This window comes from Ochotona princeps, chromosome 11 (genome assembly GCF_030435755.1).
Source record: "Ochotona princeps isolate mOchPri1 chromosome 11, mOchPri1.hap1, whole genome shotgun sequence".
NCBI classification, from domain to species: Eukaryota; Metazoa; Chordata; class Mammalia; order Lagomorpha; family Ochotonidae; genus Ochotona; species Ochotona princeps.
This window is the reverse complement of record NC_080842.1, coordinates 55,853,836-55,879,041: the sequence shown is the minus strand read 5'-3', so window position 1 is coordinate 55,879,041 and position 25,206 is coordinate 55,853,836.

The following is a 25,206-nucleotide window of genomic DNA, read 5'->3' as shown; positions in this document are numbered from 1 at the left end:
ATCTTTGAGATTATCACCATGTGCTGCCACTCAAAGATTCTACTAATCAAAAAAGACTTTTATATGAATTTCCTAGGTTACGATCTTAAAAATCTAAGACAGTCTCCTGACTCGTGAAATCTCTAACGAGATTTGCTCTAATATTTTGAATTGTATTGACTACACAGCTTAATTGGAGAGTTTTAGCTACTCAGATTTAAGTAATAATTTGTTTTTATAGTTATATGTACATAAATATGTGGGTAATCATCTTTAATTAAACAAATTTCAACTCTCACACTTACTACAAAGTGCTTGTAAAGATATAATTATGAAATGCCGAAAACAGGGAATGAATCAGACTACGTAAACTTGTTTTTTGATGTCCCCAAAGGAACATTTTTAGAGGTAGACCAGGTCTGTAGTTGCCTTGCGTGAGGGTACAAATGGGTGGTAATTACAAATAGGGAAAATTTTTAAACTGATAAAAATATGGTAATATTCATTGTGGTAAAATTGTACAGCTCACAAATGTACTCAAACTATTATACTTTATGATTAGGAAGATATATCTCATTATATGCATTAAATAAGATATTCACATTAATTGGTCAAAACTACAAATCAAATTCCAAAGTGGGATAACATTTTGAGAGAAAGGATAAAAACACTATTGTTTTAGAATGCTTAAATGAGAATCTGTCCAAAAAAAATAGAAAAAGAAAGTTTAAGTTAAATTATTTGCTCCATGTATCAGCAGATGAAAGATGAGGAAGCCAAAACAATTAAGTTGTAAACAACATAGAGGGCCCGACTGATGCTCCAATGCCTGAATCTCACTAGCATCGACAGGGATCCCACGTAGGCACCAGTTCCTGTAACCATTGCTCCAATTCCTATCCAGACCCCTGCTTGTGACCTGGGACAACAGTGAAGCATGACCTAAATTGGAGGAACTCTGTGCCCATGTGGGAGATCCGGAGGAGGCTCCTGGCTCCTGGCTTCAGATCTACTTAGTTCTGGCTTTTGCAGCTATTCAAAGAGTGAACCAGCAAATGAAAGGTCTTTCTCTCTGTGTCTCCTCTCTGTTTGTCTGCCTTTCCAGTAAAATGAATGAATGAATGAATAAAAATAAATCTTTAAATAGATTAATGTAATGGCTTGTAGAGCTACAAAAATAAATTGACATTAATTTTTTACAAATGCCTCATGTGATATTTTGCATCAAAATATCAATGTATCAATTGTATCAATGACATAATTCTGTGTTAGTTGATTTGGGCTCTGACACAAACCACTGTATTAAGTACATAAACAACAAAAGAAATAATTTTCTTCATTAATTATGGAATCTGGAAAATTCAAGACAAAGGCAACACAAAATCAAGAATCTCTAGAGAGGACATTTTTCCCATTTTGCCACCCCCAACCATTCCTTGTATCGATACATGACAGAACAAAAATGAGCTAATGATCTTTTTTCATAAGTGATAATCAGAATAATACCTTGACTTTGGAATTTTAGAAAATATTATTTATTTCATACAGGATATTACATATTATTCATTCCAAATGTGATTGAAACTTTTCATCAAGGCACCAACTTGCAGTCCTTGAGGCTGATTCATGTCGCTTCTTGGCTTTCCAAAATCCACATTTTTGCTTTACAAGTGTCTAAGTCCTATCTATGTGTGCTTAATTAAATGAACAAGTATCCTGCTTTCCAAATCATTCATAAAGCATAATAAATGATACTCACTGTATTAAAGAAAGATTAGCAATACCCTTGCTTGGTCTACCTCTATAAGATCAAGCAGGCTGTAATTCCAGGTCTCTAATCTCCTGCCTACCACTTTTCTGATCTTCCAGTACTTATTACCCAGTTATCTTGCTCAGCTGTTTTTTACCTTCATATTCAAAAGCACTTTCATATCCTGAGAGGTTTGTGTTTCCACACTTTTTCTTTAAAAATATATGCAAAACACTTATCTTCGTTTTTGTTAATTCTCTGAGTTCACTGTATTGTCTCTAAGTACCAATATCTATATTGAAAGGTCCACTTTACATTAAACTTGACTAATTGCATTTTTAAGGGTACATCAAAATACAAAAATGTATGAAGGATATACTTTTGGATTTGTCAACAGTTATTTATGAAGTCCCTTCTTTATTAGGGCTCTAGAGTATCAGATTTGATTTCTCTTATATTTTTATCACATAAAATATATGACATTATTGCAAGTGGAGGAAGAAACATACATTACCAGCCATGATATATTACTCACCAGTAAGAATGTGTATTTGTGAATATTATAGTTTTATTTATGTTTTAAAAATCATTCCTTTATTTTTATTTGAATGGCGGACAGAGACAGAAAGAGAGAGCTCCCATCTGGTAGATCACTTCTCAAATGCCCATGACACAGCAGGAGCTGGAGAAGACAGCGGAAACGAGTTCAGATCTTGGTCTGGCTCTCCCAGGCAGGTGGCAGTGACCGGCATGTCGGCCATCACTTGCTGCTCTTCAGGTTGGGGTTGCAAGAAAGCGAGAACAGACTACAGAGCTGAGAGTAGACACCAAGGGCTCTGACACAGATTGCACACATCTGCAGAGGGGATTTGACAGTATCCAGGTCTCGGCTCAGTGAATGAAGAGCCCACCCACAATGCTGGCATCTCATATGGGCCGTGCTCTATATTCTGACTGATACATTTCTGACCAAGCTCTTGCTAATGCCCTAGACAAACAATGGGAGATAGTCCACATTTTTGGCCCCTGAGCAAAGCTCCTGGCTTTTGCCTAGCCAAACCCCCAGCAACTGCCATCATCTGGCGAGGGGACTAGCAAATAGAAGATCTCTCATTTGGGATGTGTCTCTACTCTCTACTCTCTGACTTTCAAATAATATAAATAAATGTTTAGAAAAAAGGGGGTGAATAGTTTCTCTGCATCAAATGCCCTTCGCTTTCCATCTTACACAGCAATAAAACTTATAGAATGTACTAGATTTTCATTTACCCAAACTTGGTCAAATTTGTGTTGTGAAGCTCTCATCAGTGGTCAAATAAAAAGTGAATTTAAAAAGTTATTTAAAACAAACTTACTTGTTTGCTGCTGAATCACTACCAGTAAATGATGAATTCAAAAACACATTTTATCACTCAAAAAAGCAGTAATTACAGCTTCCATTTACATAATTTCAGGGTTCATAAAGTACTTTCATATGCATTATCTGATTCTTTGCAATATACTTACTCACATTCTATAAATGAGTAAATTGAGTTCAGAAAGTTTAGATAATTTTAAATAGTTAAGAGACACCTTAATTCTTAAAGTAAAAAGAACTTATATTTATGTTCAAATTTTCTGGTTCTGAATCATAACTTTTCATTCCTATAAAAGCTATGTTTATGATGGATTTATAAGATGCTGGGAATTATTCTGGATCTTTTTATATGGATTACCTCTTTCAACAGCTGATGATGGTATTTTATAGACCAACAGGTCATAAATGCCAGGCACTAGTTTTACATCTATTTGCTAATGAAGATGGGGATCCAACAACTTGGATGATTTCATAGTCAATTTCCAAGATGGTGAAATCCACTCTCACTCCGTGACACTAGTTAAACCACAAGAGGAAAAGCACTTATATAAAGTATATACTTTACTGCTGCATCATGACCAACACTGAGCAGTGGCTCCCACCCCTCCTACATTCTTCTGTGTATTATACCTGTGAAGCAATCACAGAATATCTCTGGTGTCTGGCTCACAGAGGTCAGCAATCTCAACAACAGTGTCATGTGCAAGGCTGTGTGCAACACATTTGCTACCCACCACTTCCTTCACATCAGGAGCTCCTTGGGTGAGTCGACATGGGTGCCAAAATTTCAACAGCACTGTCTTCAAGTATCAGAAAAGGATCAAAAGCTGTTTTGAAAGCTGTCGTATTTCACAGTCACTTTCTTCTACAAGACCTTGGTTTGTTTGCTTTGTTTGAGAAGGTGTGGCCCACAGAGAGTTTCCTTCCACTGGTGCGCACTTCAACTGCATACAAGACTGATTTGGGGCTGGGACACTGTCAAAGCTAAGAGACAAGAATTCAGTCCGGGTCTCTCCTGGGTAGCAGAAACTCAATCACTAGAGCATCTTCCCAGCATCCACATTGGTTATGTTTGAATGCCAGTTCCATTCCTGACCTTAGCTCCCTCCTGACGTACACTTTATGAATACACATGTGATGGCGCAGGAAGTGGGGTTCCTGCCAATCACGTTAGCGGAATACCTAGACCCATGGCATGTGGACGCTTGAATGGTGAATGAGAGATCTGTCTTTCCCTCTGCCTCTCGAAATATAAAATAAATTTAAAAATAAGAAAATATTTTTATATTGACACCCTACACTTTTTGAATACTTACAACTGATTGGGAAAAGAGTGCGACGGACAATGGCTAAGAAAACTTCATAGCTTAGAAAACAATATTTCAGAATATATGCAATAGTGTGTAAGAAAAACACAGAACATATTTCACACTTTGACATGTTTTTATTTGACTATTGGTGAACAACAACATGATATCCTGTACAGGGTACTGGATTTTTAAAAATTCATATAGCTCTAACTCTGAGTCTGTGTTTAAATTAAATTTACCATAGGTATCTTTTCTGTTGATTTATATTGTTTAGATAAAAAAAGGAAAACACCAACTCTATACTATATATAAACATGGATACCCAGGAAAAAAAAGACACATACATTTTTAAATAAATGAAGATTTTCACTCCAATTGATTATAATATATTCCTGGGATTCATTCTAATACTGAAGTTATGAATACAGTGTTAAATCTGTACATGTAAGGTAATTTGCTTCTATACATTATACCTTTGTATTGTTTTGTATCATTTTGAATGAATGGTTGTAGAATTTAAAGCAGTATATTACCTGTTAAAGAAAGTCTAGCATTTAGTCTACTTTTTACCTTCAGGCAGAATGTGACAAATGGGCATGAATTTTGCCTCTGAGAGTTCCATAAGCTGGAATTGTCCTCACATTGCAAAGTGTTTACTGAAAATCCTCCACATTCATCATCCAGGCCCAGCTTTCGCCTTGTTCAGATTCCACTGCCATTGAAATCTGAAGCTCTCCGCGAGTCATCCATCACACTTATTAAAATGTTCCATTGTGGATTAGAATAGCAATTCACTATTATTTCAGAGTGCTGCCCAAGGGGCATTCTATGCAGCAAGTCTTAATGCTTTATTGAAATAGCAGTTTGGTTTTAATAAATGATTCTTTGCCAAGGTACCTTGCTTTCAATTATGAAAGGTGATGTTGGCTTTTTAAATGTGGCATCTGTTCCCAAGATTATGCAAATCTCTTTTGTTTAATACTGTAGTTTTCTGCCCTAAATATTTGACTCCATATTTTAACAAAGATATGTCATTTGGATTAATCAAGCTAGTGTATAAGATGTAGCCTTCTAAATTCTCTTTTTGAAATGAGGTCGAGCAGTCATCACATAACAAAAGAATTTTGAAATGACAAATACGGTTCATTTAAATCAAGAAAATACAATTTAGTTCATAAAAAGGAGCTGTATCCACTATAAAAACATTCTTTCTGAATATAAATTGCTGCTATTTAAGCCAGGCAGTCGATCAGCTGTGGATTTGTTTCATGCTCTTCACCTGGAATCTTCAAATACCTCATTGGCCACTCCCAAGTTCTCTCCCTCCTTCTCCACTGCACTGTCTCACAGATTATCCCTTGTTCCAGCTCATCCTCACACTCTGACGTCCTAGCTGGTATTGTCTGTCTCATATCTGACTAGGAAAGGAATAAGTACATTATTTCCTACAATATTTCCCACTTTCTACTTGAAATTTCAGTCACTGTAGTTTCAAATTAACAGATTTTACTTTTGAAACAATGAACACTGACAATTTTACATGAGAATTTAAACAGGCACATTAAATAAATAAATGTCAACTGAATATGTTACATTTCATTACAGAAATATATATGGTTTTCATATCCATTATTTTTCCTCAAAGACCAAACAATGTGTTAATTGTATCGGCTGAATCATTTACCCATGGTTGTAGCACTAGTAAGATTTTAACCGGAAAGACTTACATCCTAATCATGATACTACAGTGCGCTTAAAGCTTTGCATGTGTTTCTAAAGACCTCCGAAACCTTTTCATTTTCAACAAATCATGAGGTAGAAAGAGTGCATATAAATCATTCCAAAATACAAATCTGATGCAAAATAATATAGCAGTCATTTTCTATCCTGAAATAAAGAACATATAACTTTGAAAGTGTACTTTTTGAACTTTGTTATCTTGTAAGTCTAAGAAATATTTATGGAAAATTCATAGGTAAGTATGATCCTGATCTGTAGCTATAAGCCAGAAAAATGACACAAGATTTGATTTCTTATGGCAGATGGTGAGGAGGATGCTAGATCAATTCTGCGTATCCCGATTAATGTGGTTCAGACTTGGTCTACAGTTGAGGTGTGATTATGGTCTCTATTTTTACTGTGTTTGGTTCTTGAAGCAAAGTAGCATTCGATTTTGTTTCACAAGATTGCCATTTGGAAATTGTGACTTCAAGTAAGTATCAAGCATGAAAGAAAGAGATTCTAAATGCACACACTCTCATTTTCAGGAAAACGACCTGTAGTGATCAGCATTTTAGCTCTGTGAGTGAAGTGTGAGTACTTGGCTAAAATACCAGTTCCTGTGCTTCTAATCCAGCTTTCTGTTAATGCACTTGAGAAAAGAACAGAAGCTGTGTCAGGTGCTTCATTACCTGACAAGCATGTGGGAGACATGGAGAGGGTTCAGGGTTTGGCTTTGTTTTACCCCGTCCTGGTTAGGTACATATTTGAGAAGAGAACCAGTAAGATGGAAATTCTCTTTCTTTCTCTGTCTTTGTTTCTGTGTCTCTCTGCCTTTTAAATAAACAATTAAATAGTCCTTCAACAAGTCATAAACTCATTCTTTCTCTAGTTAAGTATATGAGACATTGTAGGTATCAGACAATGGTAAGAAGTTCAGACTCCTATTGTCAAGATATATTTACCAATTAAGTTGGGAGTTCTATTTTAATTCAAACGTAGAGATATATATTGCAATGTATTTTCACTTCTCAGTATGATAGTACCCATTATACAATTCCTCTAGATGAATCTATCTATCTATCTATCTATCTATCTATCTATCTATCTATCTATCTATCTCTATCTCTCTCTCTATATGTATACTTTTTCACTTGTATATATATTTGTTTTGTATTTTTGCATGAAAGCCGCCTTATATTAGAGAGAACATACTATATTTGTCCTTTGGAGATAGGCTAAATATTTCATTGAAAATAATGCAAACCTAGAAAACATGAAATTTTCTTTGACTTTCTTTTACCAGCCTACAGCACGTCTCCTTGGTGATTTCTACTGAAATGCGTAATTTAGCATCTATTTGCTTTCCTGCCTTACAATTCCAATTGCAGAACTGTAGTATGTAAGTTATATGTACCCAGGAAAAATAGACTTGTTCAAAGCTATTCGTGGCTGTGTGTTTTGCCACCACTTCATTATTCCTTTTTAGAATAATTTATTATAGAGATGAGTATTTGTATTACAGTGTGTGAATTTGTTGGAGCATCTTTTTACATTGAAAATTTGTGAAAATATTCTCTGAACTCTGGAAAATAAGTTCTATTCTATTTTCAGTATACGTATTTGATAATCTCATTTAGATTGAATTTGCTTATTGTAAACCATATTACTTTGAAATATTTTACTATTTTTCCTCAGATGTTATTGGCCAGAAAACCATACCATTTTAGCAGAATTTCATACCTTGTATTTTCTCTTGGAAATAAAATTATGTATATAGCCATACCAGCTTTAATGGAATTTTATTCATTATTTTTAAAATGCATTTTATATAGAATTTCTTTTGCATGGATTATTTTCCACATACTGCTTTAAGAGTTTAAAGATATAGGAAATAAAAAACATTACAAAGAAATTCAATAAGTTCTTTAAATACATATTATGGGGAAAAAAGTATATATGGGTTTCAAAAATGAACCAAGATAAACTTTGTAGTTTGTGAAGTTTTTGAAGTAGCCTTGTATTTCTTAGTAACTAATCCCCAAAACTTCCTGCATGTGTTGCTTCAATGTGGTATAAATTTATGTTTTATTTCTGCTAGTGTGCATTAAACCAAAAAATCTGAATGCCTAATATTAACGCTGCACATGCTCTGCGTAAAATTTGGTACAACAGTTGAAATGCTGCTTGGGACCCCCATATCACTTATCTGACTACCTGGGTTTGAGGTCACAGCACTGCTTCTGATTTTATGGTCCATAGGATGAGTCACATGCTTGGGTCGCTGCCACCCATGTAGGAAACCTAGATTGGGTTACTGGCTCTCCATATCAGTCTGTTCCAGTGCCAGGAGTTGTGGGCAAAGTCTGTGTCTTTGAGTCTGTGTCTTTACCTTTCCATTACCTGATTTAAAAATAATGCAGAGTAATGACTAACATGGATTAGTGCTTGGGCTCTGTGACTTAATTATGGTGAGAGGAAATTTACTGAATCTTTTGAAACCTGACAGGATTATGTAAAATCAGCCATAATAAAATGAAACTTAAATTGTGACCAGTAAATAACACTTTCACAAGATTTGAGATATGCATAATTATTGATTCTATTTAGATTCTTTTGTGTTAGTTGGAGCTTGGAAACACTTTTTCATTATCTGATATGTCTGACAGGGCTAATTTGACTATTCTATCATGATTTATCTTCAGTTCCTTATATAGTTCTAAAGCTTCCTTGTAAAATATGTTGCTTGGTTTCATATGCTTAATTTATATTTTAGCATTTCTCAATTTGAATATATGCTTTACCTTTAAAAGATGGACGTACTTTTCTATTTTTTGTTCTGATTTGATTTTGATTTAATGATAATGTATACTGAATTTCAAATTTTTCTATTTTCTATAATGTTTATGCTGATTTTAAAATGTTCATTCCTATATTTTTCTAAGACAAAAATTTAGAATATATAAAATTGATTTATAATCCATTTTTCTTTTTTCTTATCCATTTTATTGGTGTATTAAGTTTCTACTCATTATTATTACATACATGTTTCATGGTATTGTTCTATTATTTACCTTTGTTGTAAAATTTGCTCAATTTATTATAAGTTTTATTTTCTTCTTTTTGACTTCAATTGCAGTTTTGATTGTTTTTAAATAAAATTTGTGTTTTTCACGTTTTATCAGAACTTCACCTGGCAAAATATAAACTCCGTTTGTTTCTTTCCTTTTCTGTTACCCCATTCCTCCCATCCTTCCTCCTTCTCCCTTGCCTGTCCCTCCATGTTAGTAACTTCAGCCAATCTCATCCTTTTCCTTTCTTTTTCAAGATGGTTATAGACTTCCATGAACAGTACTCTTGACTTTCACAAGAAGATTGTCTTTGGATTACGTGAAGAAATAGATTACTTGATAATTTTCATTGTTGATGGTTAGAAATACTGTATATTTGCAAAACTTTTATCTTTCACAAACAGTAATTGTAACAGAAACGTATGCTTGTTGATGGTTTTAATACTCTGAATTTCTATTACTTTTTATTTCAGAGAAAGTACTTGATTTACATTAGATTATATAATTGATGGTTTTTAATGCATCTACATCACAGATGTCTTTCATCAAATCTGTATTCAAGCCCCAATGTTATTGCAATTTTATTTACTTATTCAGCATTAGCCATTTTTATTTTCCCTTCAGTTAGGTCAGACTGTATTTTTCTTTGTACATATTTCTCTGACTCTGTTATTCATATTTCAGTTCTTCAATGGATCTTGCATTTCCTCATCATGTGTAGAATGGAGAATTGTTTCTTTTGTGTGCGTGTAGGATATTTTCATAATAAATTTCTAATTGACAATTTTTTGTCCAATGTTTTTCTCACACCCGAATTCCCTTGCCCCACCCCTGTCTCTCTTTCTCCTTTCATTTTATTTCCATTGTTACATGGTAGGAAACTATTTTTGTCTTCAGTTTAGTTATTTTATTCCTTGGAATGAGAAACGTTCTACTCAGTAACTATATGTAAGTAAAAGATTCTGTTACGCTTGGGAAATGTGTGCATCTTCTTAGAAGCCCTCCAGAATTCTCCTTTTGACATCAGGCTAGTCTGTGATTGATATAACTTAGGTTTTATTTGTCCTGGGAAATATAATAGACACGGCAGGGTTTCTTGGTGTCAGCAGTACTGATTTTGTTAATAGTAAGTGACAGAATTTGAAATGAAGAAGTTTTCTATAATTTTGCAGTGGGTTGAATATCAGTTAAAAATCATTTAAAGAGGTTATGGCGCAGTAGTGATGAAAATCTCTCCTTACACACTCTAGGATCCTATGTGGGCACCAATTCATACCCCAAAAGTCCCACTTCCCATCTAGCTCTCTGCTTGTGGCCTGGGAAAACAGGCAAGTTCTGCCCAAAGCCTTTGGACCCTGCATTGGAGTGGGAGACTCCAAGGAAGCTTCTGCTTCCTGATCTTGGATCAGCTCAACTCTAACCATTGCAGTAATTTGGGGAGTAAATCAGTGCATGAAAGATCTTCTTTCCTTCTCCTCCTGTGTCTATATCTTACATTCCAATAAAAAATAAATCTTTAAAAAAATCACATAAAAATCTGTAAAAATATGTGGGTCTTGGTGATGTATGGTGTGTTCCAAGTATAATCCTCTTTATTTTGACATGAATGATGGCTTAATCCTTCTCCCCTAGTTTAGGCCTGATATGTCTGGTACATAAATAAAAATTATATCATTAAAATATACAAAATATGTATCAAAATAATTTATAAACAATTAAGCAAGGATAAGTGTCTAATTCATTTGCATTTGCTCTAGAATTTCACAAACTTGGAAGTAAAATACGATTAAGTCATATCTTACAAATGCTATCCGAAATACAAGGATGCAAAGTATGTGTTGTTTAGAATTCAAAGTAGTCAGCTTATCAATGTAGCTTCATCTTCAAAAAAGATATCTAATATTTTACTTGCTCATTCTACTTTAAGAACTCTAAGTGAAAAAAAAACACGTAGTCTACTTCAGGTCAAGCAGTCATAAATGATCACTTCGAACTTTAAACCATGAGCCTTTCTTTGAAAAAAGCCTAAATAAAGTATTTGAAAAGAGGGAAAGCCTAAAAAATATCCTATATCCTCATAACGTGTCGCCAGTATCAGACATGCTAAGTCTCCATTCACTGTCATTCCTAAATCAAAGGCACCGTAAGCCTCAAAATTAGTTGGGTTCCTCTCTCCTGGTACCCTTCTCTGTCCTTTGAAAGTTCCCAATGTTTTTCTAAGTTAAAATATATTTTGGACTCATTTTTGCTTTCCTTGCAAGAATCCTTTCTATTAGAACATATGAATGTCTTAACTTTTCTTCATGTCAGCTACGGGTTATTTCATGCTTTTACTCTTTCAGGTGAAACTAAATTATAAATATCATTGACTTTGTTCTTTTCTAAAAAAAATTATTCATTCTGTTAGTGAATTTTGCCTCTGATGCATTTAAATCTGATCATAACTCATCACCATCATTGATATATAGTCCAAGATAACATCATCTCTCATCTACCCTATGCTATTGAGAAAACAATTTTCTATCTTCAGTTTAATGTATTTGGCAAGAATTGTTCTGTTACTGAAGACACTAGAACATTCCATTTCTTTGCCACCCTTAAGTATTCCCAAATTTCATTTAAAAATAATAAAGTCTACTGCTCAGACATGGCCCTATGGGATCAAAATGGGCTGATTCTCCTTCATTCATGCCCTGCACTCCTTGCCCACTCCTCCTTCCTCCGTTGCCAACGGGCTCTGCATGGGCTCTCACTCATGCTGATGGCTGCAATGCTATGTTCTTTAATGTTACTGACTGAACATTCTAACTAAAATGTCTTATTCTCCACAAAACCTGAGAATACATTGCATCTTTAACATTCTGCTTAAAACTGTTGGCCAATTTGAAATTAACTTAAGTATGGGGTTAGCATTGCAGAACAGTTGGCTAAGCCACTGCCTATGAAGCCAGTTGTCCACTAGGGCACCCGTTTGATCCTGGCTCCAGCTTTGTCAACCCAGTTCCCTGCTAGTGACCTGGGAAAGCAACAAGAGGAAGGCACTGTTTGAACCCCTATACCATAACGCAGACCTATGAAAAGCTCCAGGCTCTTACTCTTAGCCTGAATATTGAGGCCATTTGGAGAGTCAAGCCAAGAAGCAGAAGGAATGTTCCCTTCTTTCTCTCTCTCTCTCTTATAAAAAAATATTTAAATCTTTAAGAAAGAAAAGGAAATTAACAGTGTAACTAAAGGTCATACAGAGTTAATAACAAATAAATAAATATGACCTGATGTCAAGTGAAGTAGTTGGTCTGCCTACTCTCCAAGAATTTTTATTAAGGCATCAAGTTCAGATTTCATAGAATACATGTCATGACTCAATCGGTATTTCCTTCATTGGGCAAATAGCTCACAGAAATAAATCTGATATTCATGGGTTTTCTACAGTCAAGCAGAAAAATTCAGATCTCATTCAGATAAAGACTTGGGTTACTTCACTTGAGTTGCTGTCTGTAGAATCTTGTTATTTTCTGTAATAATGTGCCTTGTCTGGTGTGTGTGTAGTCCTATACATATTTTCAATGTTATCATTATGAAAATATATTTATTAAGGGGGAAATGCTAGGCAGATACTATTTATTAATTTGTGGTCTTAATTCACAAAATATGATAACATTTGTAGGTATATTATCTGGATCTTTCTATGATCTTGCCCTAGGTCTGTAGACATGAAAGAAAGCTTGAAAGTGATATTATCTACTTCTTTGAAAGAACCTGTAAATTTCTCCTTGATGCTTTTCCTCCTGAACAGTTGAATACTGGAATAGTGGTCGCCTGTCAACACTTTCTAGCACAAGGACCCAAGTGCTACATTTTTTTAAGATTTTCTTTTAATATAATTTTTTAGAAAGTCGGATATACAGAGAGGAGGAGAAACAGAAAGGAAGATCTTCCCTCTGGTGCTTCACTCCCTAAGCAGCCGCAATGGCACAGCTACGCTGATCTGAAGCCAGGTGCCCAGAGCCTCTTCCTGGTCTCCCACGCAGGTGCAGGGTCCCAAGGCTTTGGGCCGACTTCCACTGCGTTCCCAGGCACAGACCTGGATGGGAAGTGAGGCTGCAGGATTAGAACCCTCGTCCATGTGGAATGGCGGTGCATGCAAGGTGAGGATTTAGCTACTGGGCCACTATGCTTAGTCCACAAGTGCTACATTTTTTGTTTTTCATGGTGTGTTTGAGCTCTTCCCTGGAACTAGGTTCATCCCCATTCATTAATTTCTTCATTAGTGTCTACTTTATTGTTTTTAAGCAGTGTTCTGTTTCAGCTACATGTGGTAGCATACATTTTGGTATGCTTACTGGTTTTTTGCTTCCATATGTCAGGCTAATAAGTAGATGATACTCCTGATTTAGACACTGGTAAACCAGCTCAATGTGGATTAAATTCTGAATAACACACTGATTCATAGGATACTCACATATAGTAAGTATATTTCTCTCCAGTTTTTAGGCGAAGACAAGTGTACATCACCTGGCTATCCTCTTTGAAGAATTTAAAGTTGAAGGTCAAATGAGAGCTAGTCTCTTCTAACCAATTGTGAGTGGGCCAGGGTATCTTGTATTACCATGAAATTATCATTCACTTCTTACTTGACTTCCTGTTTTAACAAGAAAGAAGGTCACTGAATTCATGACTGGTAAAATTCAAGCCCATAGTACATATTTTGGTAATATTTAAGCAAGAAATATTCCTCTAATTTTTCTGTGTAAGCTGAATTCCAAACAGAAACCTTGCCTTTTAGGAAGGCATTAGGAGCTGGAGTATGGCACACTGAGTAAGTCGCTAATCAAAGCCCAAGCATCACCGCTGGGCTGTTTGAGTCTTGTCTATTCGTTTTCAAGTCTGGCTGCCTCGTAACGCACCTGAGGAAGTAGAGAAGAGTGGGACAAGCGCCTGACCCCTGCCAGTCACAAGGCAGAAGCTCTCTATATCTGCCTTCCCTTCTTTCTCCATAGCTCTGTCTCCAAAGAGATAATAAATAAATAAAGAAAAAGTTCTAGTCACATTTAGTATAAAACTTCCACTCTATACTTTGAAAGAATGGTTATTGAAAGTGTAAAATTACTTGTGATGTGAATTACCTAAAAACAAAATGTAGGTTATGTAACTACTTCGCAATCTGTCAGACAGCTTTAACACATAATTACATGTATTTCGCTACATGAGAGGCATCTTTTCACAAAGCATGTGCAATTTCAAGGGAAAATTAAAAATCTTCATCAATGAATATTTTAAATGGAAAAAAGTCTAAACACTAAATTAAAGTCCAATAAGCTAAAAGATGCGGTACAACGTAAAACCATAACTCTAAGGTAGCTAAGGCTCTGAAAGCAACTTCCACTTTAATAAAAAAAATAATTTTATTTTCCCCTCAGAAGGCAATTTCCTATTTTTAAAAGTGAATGTGTAGCTCTGACATTAAACTGATCTGTATTGATTCCTATCTCTCTGCTTGTGCTAGAGAACATCGATTCATATGTTGAAAAAATTATTGACACCCTTATCACTGTGTTCCTGAAATTAATATTTTAACATTTTCAAGAAAGCACTAATCTATTCAATCAGTATATTAATATTCTGAACTCAAAATTCACAGTTGTGGGAGAAGGGTAGTGAAAGAAACCTCCAGATTATTATAGAATTTGATCTGTTCTTCAGCTTTTCCTTCTCCTTTGCAATTATTTATCCTTGGAGATAAGTTGGTAATTATATGGCTTGTATGTAACAGAGTATTCCAATTGGCTAATGTCTGCTAATTTCACACAATCTTTAACGCAAAGCTAGGAGACAGCTATTATTTTACAACAAGAAAACTGAGATGTAGACTAAGCTGACATTTGATAGTGGGTGGTTCTGAATTCAGAGTTTTCATTCTAAAAGTCTACTTTTGACTTAACAGTTCTAATGAACATGTTGGTGGTGGAAACTATTATGAATTTGCACTTCTCAGCACTTCTGATTTTTCAATTAAAAGAAAGCATTTTTAAAGCATTTCTTTCGGCTACAATGTGGCAACTTTAATAAAGAGGGTGCAGAAAAAGGAGGGGAAATAAGAAGAGGAAAAAGAGAGGAAGGATGAGGAACTCGAGATGAAGGAGAACCCATTGTTCTTAACTAGACCTGAGTGGAAATGTGTTTAAAACGCAAACTTTAGGGGTTTCCACTGTGGCACAGCTAGTTAAACTACTGCCTCTGTACCTGCATCTCAAGTCAGCAGCAGTTTAAATCCTGGTACTCCACATCTGATTCAGCTCCCTGCTATTGCACCTGGGAAAACAGCACAAGGTCCTTGCAACCATATGGAAGAACTGGAAGAACCTACTGACTCTTACCTTGAGCCTTGCCCAACCTTGCTCATGCAGCCTTTTGGGTAATGAACCTGCAGATGAAAAATTCTTTCTCTCACTCTCTCTCCTTCTCTCTTACCATTTCAGATAAATAAATAAGTCTTTTAGAATTAAGATGCAAATTTTATAAGATTCAAAATATCTTTCCAATATCTTATTGTATAGACATACATGGCCATAAAAATCTTATATATAATTGCAGAAAGCCTACACATACCTATTTAGTGCATAAGCCACACAGTGATAGACCCATGGAATCTTACTAATCTTTTGTATTATTTTGTATATGATCACCTATGGCATCAAAGTTAAATTTAAAATTCCTCTCCTTTTACTTAGTGCCCAGGAAGCGTTAATAAAACATTTTGTTCTTTTTCTTCAAAAACTATCTCTTTTCCTAAGAGGGAGAAGAATACAAAGAAAGCGTTTATCCTTTAGCTCTTTATCCAAGTGTTTAAACCACGAGAGCTGGGCCAGGCAGACACCAGGAGCTGGACTCTTCATTCCATTCTCCCACATGAGTGTCGGGGGCCCAGGCGTTGGGGTGCCATCCTTTCTTGTCTCAGGTGTATTAGAAAGAAACAACATGAGAAGTGGAGCAGCAGGAACTAGACTTAGCCCTCAGTTCTGAGACTCCAGCATCACAAGTGGCATATTAACCCACTTTGCCACTGCACAGGCTGAATAAGCATTTCCTTCAGACGAATTTAATTACGTCAATGTAAATGCTTATTAGGGGGAGTTTGTTTCAGTTATAGCATAGTTAATGATGACAGACTCAGAAGTCCTCAGGCAGGTGAGTTACCACCCAATAAAGGGATACCTCTCTCCCATATATGCATTTTAATTAAGAAGGTCACACTTCATTCAATGTGAATGCTCTCAATAAATGTGTTGTGGGTGCATCATACACCTGAACTGTTGTATAGTCTCTAAAAAATTAGCTATTCCATTGATATAAAGAAAATAAATTCCACATATTTCATATGTAACCATTCTTCCAATGTGGATAACCATGCTTCTCTCCATTCTCCAATCCCTGCTCCTGCTTTTTCTCTTTGCCTTCTGCAGTATCACACTTTATAGTCAGAAGTTTACTGTTAAGCAGGAGCTGGATCAGAAGTAGAACAACCAGGAAATGAACTTGTGCTGCTATGGGTTGCTAAAGCCACAGGGTGATAGACCAGTGTGCTGCACCACAGTCAGACCAAATGTAAGTGTTTTCAAACATGAAACATCCCAAAGATTTCTTAGAGATTTTCAGTGCAAATGTAACTCCAGTTTCCTCACTCCTCTAAAGATGAACACATTTGGCACATATCATGTTAGTGTGGCTCAAGAATTGGGATAAATTGAATCTCATCCTTAAGATCTTCACTATCTCTAACAAATTACTGACAAAATTTACTTAATTTCAAAATACACTATTGACTATTTGTATAAATGGAAAACCTAACATGTCCAGCTTTTCAAAATGTAATATTACTAAGAACTAACAATATGAGACAAATTGGGTAAGAATGGTGTTTGCACCACTGTCATTCTGTACAGCTGCTAGTTCAAATTTGAGCTGTTCTGCTCTGGATTCAGCGATGAAATATGGCCCAAGTCATTAGGACTCTGTACCTGCATTGTAGTCCCACAAGAAGCTCCTGACTCCTGGTTTCCTAACAGCCCAGCTATATCCATTGTGGACATTTGAGGAGGAAGGCAGCAGATGGAAGACCTCCCCCAAATTATTTTTATTGGAAAGGCAGATTTACAGAGAGGAGTGATAGAAAGAGAAAAATCTCCATATGTTAGCATCCCCTGATTCACTCCCTGAATGGCCACAATGTTCAGAGCTTAGCTCATGCAAAGCCAGGAATTTTTCCTATGTCTCCCACACAGGCGCAGGATCCTAAGGCTTTGGACCATCCCCTACTGCTTCTCTAGCCATGAACAGGGCGTTAAATGGAAAGTGGAGCAACTAGAATAGAAAACAGCAATTACATGGGTTGCTGGCACTTGCTGCTGGAGGATTAGCCAGTAATGCCAGGATGCTGGCCCCAAGACCTCTCTGTCTTTCCCTCTCTATATAACTTTGCCTTTCAAGTAAATAAATAAGTCTTTAAAAAGAACTTACTATATTAAAAATATTTTATTGGAAAGTTGGGTATACCGAGAGGAGTAGAGACAGAGAGGATGATCTTCCATCCGATCGTTCACTCCCTAAGCAGCCTCAATGGCTGGAGCTATGCCAATATGAAGCCAGGAACCCGGAGCCTTTTACAGGTCTCCCACACGGGTGCAGGGTCCCAAGGCTTTTGTCTATGCTTGACTGCTTTCCCCGGCCACAAGCAGGGAGCTGGTTGGGAAGCTGGGCTGCCTGGATTAGAACTGGCTCCCATATGGGATAAGGGGAGGACTTTAGCCACTAGGCTGCCACACTGGGCCCAGAATTTATTGTATTTTTAAATTTATTGTATTTTTTTAATTTTTAAAAGAAAACAACTGCTTCTACAATTTTATTGTAAATTAATAATATTTATTGTGAGAATTTTAGAAACATGATTGGGATTTTAGAACACATACTTGAAAATGTATAATTATTATTTTATGGAAGTAGTTACAGACATAATTATGATGGAGCTATGCATTGTTTTCTGCAATATAATTTGCAAAAAAAATCCTACAGGAAAGTTTGTCTAGGAATAGAAAACTGAATACGTTGTCAGTGACAGGAATCATATCATTAACCATTACATAATGGAATAATGTCTAACGGTTTGGAAAATAGCCATGAGGCAATGCTAGCTTAAAATGTAGGTTTTAAAACCATTTGTTAATAACCCTGCTATTTAATTCATGCTTGTCACAGTTTGCTGGTAACTTTTTCTTATCTCTTCTGGGTAGTGAATCGATAGGTATCCACAATCTCCACACTTTGGTAGTTATGAAGGAATAGGCTGTAATGTGGTAACAGGCAACACCCACACCTCCCTGATTTGACACAATTAGATTTATTGTGGCCTAGTTGGGGTGACCTCCAATAACAACTACCAATTCTGCTCCAACTCCCACTTGTTTGCTTGTGCCGACATGTGCCATAGCCCAACCAGATCTTTCCTGCATCCCTTCTGCTTCTCATGCATGCCCATGAGTACCACAGCTTCGCTCATGCCAACCTGTCCTCAGGCACAGCCCACTAATCTGCTGATCGCTGCTGCTGTGCTTTCATATCAACTTGGTCTGCTCCCAGCCATGGTTCTCATGCTCACCAGTAGGAGCTGCAGATCAATAGGTGAGTACCCACACTTCTTCAGCTCGACCTGTTGGTATCCTGAGGTCTTGGCATGTGCCAGTACATACTGAGGCCAAATCTAAGCTGGCCCTCTTTCCCTCTTGGCTCTGATCAGCAGGTGCTGTAGCCATGCTCAGCCTGGCATACCAACAGCTGTCATGTGAATTGGCAGGTATTGTGGTCTAACCTGTCCTGACTTATACACCGACCTGGCTCTTGCTCATGTCAGTATGTGCTAGGGACTGGCCCAACAAAGCCCTGCCTTCAGACAAGGGCTGCATGGATTGTGACAAGTGCTGTAGGCCATGGTCTGGCCTGACTTTGTCCCAGCTCTTATACTCACCAGTGGTAGCTGCGGCCTAGCAGAGAAATTCCACAAGTTCTCTACCAGTACTGCTTCCAGCTCCAGATCTCATGCCATGGCCTTGCTTGGCATGGTCTTTCTTCAGCCCCAGGCTTTTCACAGCCAGCAGGTGCTGCAGCATGGTCCAACCTGGCTTTCATGAGTGTCATGGTGAGTTCCAAGCAGGGAGCTGGGTGGGACATGAAGCATCCGCAATATGAGCTGGTGCTCATAGATTCTGGCTGTTGCAAGGCGAGGATTTAGCCACCAGGATATTGCGTCAAGCCTCAGCTGCTCTGTTACTGATCCAGCTCCCTGTCTATAGCCCAGGAAAGCAGAGATGGCCCAAAACCTTTCAATCCTGCATGCACATGGGAGACCTGTAATGAAATTTCTGGCTCCTGGCTTTGGATCAGAACAGCTTGGGCCATTGTGGTCACTTTGGATGGAAGCTGTTATATTCTCTTTCCTCTCTACAAGACTGCTTTTCCAGTAAAAATAAAGCAAAATCTAATAAGAATTTAAATTAAATTTAAAATTAAAATAGAATAAAGTAAAAACACATCACCTGCTATGACAAACATCTCTAGTCATGGTCCATGATCTATAATTAAAAACCATTGTATAAATTCAAGCACTACCAGGAGTTTCAAATGTACTTTTGCTATAGAGATGTACAGATATAGAAACCATTGAAGGGTAACAATTAATAATTTTAAAAGATGCTGATTAGTACACTGCCACTGAAAAATTTAAAAGTTTGTTTTGATCTATAACTATTGTAAAATTAGTAACGGCCATTTTAAAATCCCGTTGCAATGTTTTCTTTCTCATCACTAATATTTAAATACAGACATTTAAGACTGTTTATCAGAGGAAAATGTTTAAAAATTCTAAGATTAAATATCAGCTTTAAGTGATAAAGAAGAAAATATGTGTCCTTCAGTGTATCAATTGAAAAATAAAATAAATTATGAGATTGATGAATTAATTAAAAATAAGTGCATAATTTAATATTGTACGTGAGCCAATGTTACTCAGTAAAATGAATGTCAAGAGAGATATGAGGTGTGAACATTGCTGTTCAGCCAATTATGCTGCTACTTGCAGTGCTTACCAATGCCTTAGTATTCCACTTCTTTACAGTGTCCTGGTAGTGTGTCTGAGAAGATAGTAAATGATAATTTAAGTATTTGACTCTAGAGTGAGTTCTGGAATTTCAGCTTTGGCTGGAAGTAGAAATGCATACTGCATTGTATCCTCACATCTGGATATGATAGTCTTCATTACACAGTTACTAGACATCCCCTTAAATGAAAAGCCACAAAACAAAATAAACAACTGGGAGAAAAAAGAAATTAACAACACCATGAGGTTAACTGATATACTACTGAATGACTAATGTGTCTCTGAGGAAATGAAAAAGAAAATTAACCTTCTTGAAGTAAATGAAGCTATTGTAAGATCTATGAGTCATTGAAGAGTTTAATAAAGTGTTTTGAAGAGATGAAACTAAAAAAAAAAAATCAAAATCCTTGAGATATAGTTTCCGCTGACTCTTATTAAAACTTCTTGCCTAGATGGTTCCTTTTTTTCCTTAAGATATGTGTGTGTGTGTGTGTGTGTGTGTGTGTGTGTGTGTGTGTGTGCTTTCCATATGTAAAAGAGTCTACATATGTTTATATACATGTGTGGCTGGATGAATAATTATGTTTAATATTTTAATATTCTCAGGGGTTTCCTGAGCAGAAGGCCCCAAGACCACCAAGGGTTGTGGTGATGGTGTTCTTCAGCCAAAGAAACTAATATAGAGAAAAAAGGGGAAGACAGAGCTGAGGTCCCAATAATACTCCACTTAGTGATCTTTGCGATTTGATAAATAGGGATGCTTGTCTGTGTGGGCCCTCCAATCAAGATCATGTTCTGCATGCAGGGATGGAAGCTGTGTCTCAACCCACTGGCAGGTAAGCCAAGAGTCCCCTGGGCACAAAAGCTATTTCCTGCGCTGAAACCTATGTGTTGGGGCACATTCATCACATCTGGACAGAATGTGAGTCTGATTCAACTTAGAGTTACTTATCAAGGAAGTCCTAGCACAGCTCGTCCAAGGATAGAGAAGAGAGGCTGAGGTATAGCCCGCTGTTCTCGCTGCATGTCCAGTGACCTGGCCAGATTGCGGTCTCAGTTAGGCAAGACCACTGTCAGGGGATTCCTCTGGGGATATTGCATGCTCCCCACGTGGGCTGAGCAGAGAGAGAGAGAGCGAGGGGAGATCTCTCACATAACATTTCTTTGGTGGAATTTGTACTGATAGTTGATTCCCTCAGTTTGTGCTCTGTGTTTATCTAAATGAATTATTACTATTTTTCATTTTTTCAATAACATTCTTTCTAGATCTAAATCTATAAATCTGTGATTTGCTAGATATTTTATTTCCACCCTGAGAATATCCAGTTCTGTTTTCTAACTTTTATCATTTCTGTAGGAAGTTTGCTGCTATCTACTTTTTTTGTTGTTTGCTTTTTACTCCCTTGGCGCTCACGTGTCTTTAAATATTTCCCTCTCATCTTGCTTTTCAGTACAATAAGGAATTTTGGTGAATTTGACTTGGTGTGAATTTGCGAGACTTATCAAGCTAAAGCTTGACATTTCGCACCCAAGGAAGGGTGATGTTCTGCCCACTGAGGAGCAAGGAACACCATTGCAAAGGATTGATGACATCAAAGCAGATGGGCTATTAACTGTATTTACTTCAAATCTGCTAATTATGGTCTGAAACAGATGTCATAAACTGTAGCAGTAGGGCCAAATATGGCTTAAATCCTCTTCTGTAAATTATTATTTATGACAAATTATTTATTGTAAACTGTTTAACATGAATTGTACTTAATCCCAATTTTTGACATTTATTTGGGCATTATCTGGGACTAAATTCATATCCATTTATTTAGCAAAAACTCTGCTTTTGTATTTTTCACAAATGCAAAAGGCAAAGTATAATAGGGAGCACATCACAGACAAGGCATTAAATATTTCTATCTAATGTTCTTCAGAAAAAAGGTTAATTGAGCTCACATTGAGAAAACAACATATTTGTAGTCAGATATTCTTGGTAAAAACTGAAACAGACTATCCTCACATACTCTAATACTTTCTTTAAAAAAATTAAGTATTTTTGTTTGAAGGGCAGATTTATAGAAAGGAAAAGCTGCGAGTATAATCCTCCACCCACTCATTTACTCTCAAAAAGGCCACACTGTCCAAAGTGAAGCACTTCTGGCACAAGGAGCCAGGAGCTTTCTCTGGTCTCCCACAAGGGTCTCATTTCTTTACCAGGACATGATTAGGGAACTGGATGAGAAGTGGCACATTTGGGAACTGGCACCCATCTAAGATGCCAATGCTACAGACAGAGTATTAACCTGATATGCCTTTCAATGTTTTTTTATATTTGATTATTTTTTAACTTTATCAGTTTTATAATACATTGATGACACTTAAGAAAAAATATGATAAATAAGAGAACTCATGCCAAAATCTAGACTTCAGTATGTGGTACAGAGAGACACCAAAAAGTGTAGTTCAGTTGACTGATTTTTGCCCTTTCTGCTTCTATTCGTAATAAACAAATTAGGCACAAACAGCTCTGGTTTAGAAAATATGTTGTCTGTTGCTCCCACATTCTTTCTGTTTAAATCTGCTTTTTAAATGATATGTAACAATACACATTGTTCATGTTGAGCATATGAAGTTATTCTCTTTAGATACAAAGCACTTTCTTTTGTTCTTTTTTTAAAATACTGATATGCTCTTTTTTGTCATGGAACAACCTTTCTCTAGAACAGACCTAGAAACAGCTAAGTGAGTTATATGAAGCCTGGGTATTTCCGGGAATTCCAGTAGAAGAATTGCATTTGCTGTTGCTATTGTTGTACCCATGGCTATAATGAGATAGGCCATTAAAATGTTTTAATGAGTTTTTATTTTTGACTGCCCATAAGGAACATCTCTTAAATTTATATATGAAATTGAAGTTGTAAATATCCAAGGAATAGTGAACCTGGAGTAAAGACCTTCAGAAGCCACAGCCTGGGACATCACCCAGTTAAACTGGCAGTAGTGACCAATGCCTGAACCTTATTGGCTCAGGGGCCACCTCAGCTAAACACCTGATTCTCATCTACTTATAAAATTAAGCTTGGCTGGCTCCAGAGTGCTTCCACTAACTTCCTACCCTTCTGATGAATAGAAAAAAGCATTGCTTTTGTCCAAGTGTGGTTGTCATCCATTTGCCTACTGGAGGTGATTCTCAGCTTACACCATTAGTCTTTATATTGTTTGCTTTGGGATAACTCAGAAAGACTTCTCTCACTTATGGCTCATCCCTGGATACTAGGTGAAAGTTCCTTGATTTAAATATCCTAAGGTATTATGCTAAGCTAGAACGTAGAAGAGGGCATTGCCTTCTGGAATGTTGCAGAATTTGTGTCATGTTTTTATAATAATTTTTTGAAGTAACATTTCCTACATTTTTAGAAAAGTATTTCTCAACTTAAGTAGGCATCAAAATTGTTTGTATATCTTGAAAACAGTATCACAAGGGTCTGGCCACAGAACCTTTATTTAGCAGAATTGTAATGTCTGTTGAGAACCTACGTGTCTAACAGTTCATCACTAATTCTAAATGTTAGGCCAGGCATTTTTGGAGCTTGTCATAAGAGGCACAGAAAAATGTTTTAATGAGGAATTAATTACTTGGACTTTCCATTCTGAATACCAAATTATGGGAAACCTGCATATCGACATCAAATATCCCTATTTTTATTTTTACATCTTTAAAAATATTTGAAAATATTCAAAATCTTTACATATTACCAAATCCTTACAATCAATGAGACTGCTATATTTTTAACGTGTTTTTTTAAAAAATGCATTCCAAAGCTGTTTGATCTTCATTTCTTACTCTAGTTCTGCGTGATTTGTTGTCTCCATGCTCTTGTGTAAGCGACATAATTTAATATGGAAAACCATTTCAGAAAACACATGGCCTCTTTTGCATTCCACCTGCTGTATTTCCTTCTTACTTTTTAATAAAACATATCACTACAAAACAATGCAGAGAGATTTCCTTCTCAATAGGATCACCTCCTTTCATCACTCAAATGTTTTATTCTGATAATCCTAATTATTACTCCTTTTTATTATCATAGTGCTAAGCTATGCTTTTTTGATTTTTCTTTTCAAAATCATAGCAGTAACAATGCACTTACCTATGTATTTATGCTTTCAATCCAAATTAAGATTCACCGTATTGATCTGGTAAGTGTTTGACTAAGGAGATAGCTTTATAACTCACAATTTTGTATATTTTTAGTAGTGAGAACATTGCTAGGTCTTATAACAACTTAAGGAAAACTATATTCTTAAAGAAAGCTTTGCTTCTCAAAATTGTTTTATTTTTCAAGGTAGATATACAGAGAGGAGGAGAGACAGGAAGATTTTCAGACCGCTGATTCACTTCCCAACTGGTGCCAACAGCTGGAGCTGAGCTGATCTCACGCCAGCGACCAGGAGCCTCTTCGGGAGTGCAGGGTCCCAAGACTTTGGGTCGTCCTGCACTGTTTCCCCAGGCCACAAGCAGGGAGCTGGATGGGAAGCAAAGCCACTTGGACATGACTGGAGCCCATATGGAATACCAGTATGTGTAAGGCAAGGACTTCAGCCACTAGGCTACCACGCTGGGCCCAACTGTTTTAAGATTTAAGTATTTATTTTTAAACTCATAGTTACACAAAAAGAGAAGAAAAAGAGAGAGAACAAGAGGGTGAGAGAGAGAGAGTGTGTATAAGAAGGAGAGATTCCATGTCCTGCCCAATGCTTGACAAAGGTTTGTTTTCCTGGATGATATCAGAAACAAACATCACAGATTTTACAGGGATGAAAAAAATAAAAGGCAGGACATATGATGTAACTAAATAAAATATTTTAAAAACTTTGTAATCCAA